Source organism: Eptatretus burgeri, unplaced genomic scaffold (genome assembly GCF_056783735.1).
Source record: "Eptatretus burgeri isolate ZD-2024b unplaced genomic scaffold, Ebu_testis_v1 Ebu_testis_scaffold_127, whole genome shotgun sequence".
Classification (NCBI taxonomy): domain Eukaryota; kingdom Metazoa; phylum Chordata; class Myxini; order Myxiniformes; family Myxinidae; genus Eptatretus; species Eptatretus burgeri.
This window is the reverse complement of record NW_028222077.1, coordinates 3,311-6,620: the sequence shown is the minus strand read 5'-3', so window position 1 is coordinate 6,620 and position 3,310 is coordinate 3,311.

The window sequence follows — 3,310 nt, the reverse complement described above, 5'->3', positions numbered from 1 at the left end:
CTAGATTTTCTTTTTCATCTGACCTCAGTATCACTGCCGGCCTATATATGTATATGTATATATATATATATATATATATATAGGGCTATATATATATATATATATATATATCGTGCGATATATATATATATAATATATATGTATATATATATATATATATATATATATGTATATGTATATATATATATATATGCTATATATATATATGGCCATATATATATATATATATATATATATATGTATATATATATATATGTATATATATGTATATGCTATATATATATATATATATGTATATATATATATGTATATATATCCCATATATGTACTTTAATATATATAGGATATATACTTTATGTATATATATATATATATATATGCGGGTATATATATATGTATATGCTGGGATATATATATATATAGCCAGAACGGGTGCATATATGGCCACTATAATATATGTACATGTATATATGTATATATATAATAACTGGCCATATATATATAATAATAATATAATATATATAATGTATAACTATATATATATATTCCCGTTCATGTATGTCTTCGTAACCTAATGTATATGTATATGTATGAATATATGATAATATATATATATATATATATATATATATATATATATATATATGTATGTATATGTATGCACACACGCATATGTATGCACTCTATATACAAGAAAGGTGAGGGGTGGAGGTGGGGTATATGTGTATATATATGAATGATATGTTATGCTTAATGTGAACATACATATAATATGTATATATATATGTGTGAACACATGTAACGCACATGTATATGTATATATATATAATGTAATATATATATATATATGTAACTATATATGTATGTGTATATATATGTATATGTATATATAGACAAATGTGTATATCATATAATAATATATGTATGTATACCGCTATATGTATGGCAACTATAATAATAAGCGTGTATATGTGTAATGTATATAATATATGTATATGTATATACTTAGGTACATATATATATATGTATAGATATATATATATATATATATATATAATAGCAGTGATATGTTGGTATATGTAGCGATAGCAATATCATATATATATATATATGTATGCTATAATATACCAATATGGATATATATATGGTATGAGAAGATCTTCAATATATATATATGTATATGCCATATATATAGTGATATATATGTATATGGGATATGTATATAATATATATATATATATATAATAGGGAGGCAGTATAGTATATGGTCGTGGCTGGGTAATGTATATCAGGCAACCACTGGTCGGCATGGATAACCCACAAAATATGTAATGGGAGATATATATATATATATATATACCTCCGGATATATATATATAATATATATGTATATATATAAATGTATATGTATATCATATAATAAGGTATATATGTCAAGTATGTATCAGGAAATTGCATGTGTGTGTGTGAATATATATATATATGCGTGTAAATGTGTATATATGTGTGTATATAAACCACCTCTCCCCATCGACCTTCCTAGACACCAATTTGTGTGTAATAATAATATTGAATAAACTGTGTGTGTGCATCATGTGTGTGTGTGTGTGTGTGTCCAAGTTTCATCATGAACTGTGTGTGTAGTGATGTTGTGTGTGAATGAAAGCAAATACATATGTTGTGGATGTAATCACTGTGTGTATGTGAGTGAATAATAATGAACAAACCTTGGTTCATCATGTGTGTGTGTGTATTGTGATGTAATCCTATCTTCATCGGGTGTGTAATAATAAGGAAGACAGCAAATAATGATGATGATGATACCCCTTCAGACCCGTGTGTAATGTATATATATAATAATATGCTCACAGGTGATAATAATGTGCGTGCGTGAATAATATGTGTGTGTGTGTCATTGAAATCATATGTGGTCGCGTGCGTGCGTGTGTGTGTGTGCAAGTATATATATGTGTATGCGTGCGTGTGTGTGTGTCAGCTCCCCAGAGAATGAACTTTCAGGTGTGCTATGCGTGCGTATGTACGTGTGTAATATATGTAACAAACTAACAATGCGTGTGTGTGTAATAATATGTGTTGTGCGTCATGACAATTAATAATATGTCGACATAATGTAATCACATGTGTGGTGTAATAATGTAATAATATGTGCCGAAATGAAGGTGAACTATGTGACGCACCCTGTGTGTATGTATGTATATGTGTATGTGTAAATATATATATATGTATATATAATACGGCATATATATGTGTGCAACACACACACACACACACATAATATATGTATATATGTATATGTGTATGTATGTATTAATATATATACACACATGGTAATATATATATGTGTATATATGTAGTATACACACACACACACATATGTATATATATAATAATATACACATACACACTGCCAATATGTGTGATATGTATATCGGGATATAATATGTATATACATGTGTCCGACTACAGTAACGTATGTGCACAACCCAAGAATATGTATATGTGTATATATATAAAACAATATATCTACATATATATATATACATGTATATGTGAGATGATCAATAACATGTGATAATAATATATAATATGTATATATATATGTATAATGTATAATGACTCGGTAATATGTATATATATGTGTGTGTATATCCTAATATATATATACGCTTGGAATGTATGTGTATATATACATGTATAAGTCACAATGTGTGTGTGTGTGTGCAAAGCATATATCCGATATACAATGTGGTATATGTCAATAATAATAGATATAGCCTGTATAATATACCCCTCGTATAATAATACGGTATGAAATGTGTGATGCCACCACGGTGATGTAATATATGTGTGTCCACACATATGTGTCATTTGAATCTCAGCCTGCCATGTGTACCACGTCCATATATATATACGTGTGGCGTATATGGTGATGTTGTATGTGTGGTGAGGTGGTGGCATGTGGGATCCTGGGGTCATGTGTGTGTCAAGCCCTGTGTGGCCGCTGGTAATGGTAATGTCACCAGGGGTTGATGTTGATCTGTCATAATGTGTCGGTCGGCAGAAATGGTGTGTCATCTAGTAATAGGCACTGTCGAGTGACATGTTGATGTATGAATGTGTGTGTGTGCCCCGGCAGCTAAGCTGCCATGAATGATGAATGTGTGTAATGTGTGTGATGATGTAATAACAATATTAATGATGCCTTGTCGTAACTGTGTCGACTGTACATCCTGATCAGTACACGAACTGCACTGTGTTGCTCATAAATGGCTTCAGCAATCAAGCACTC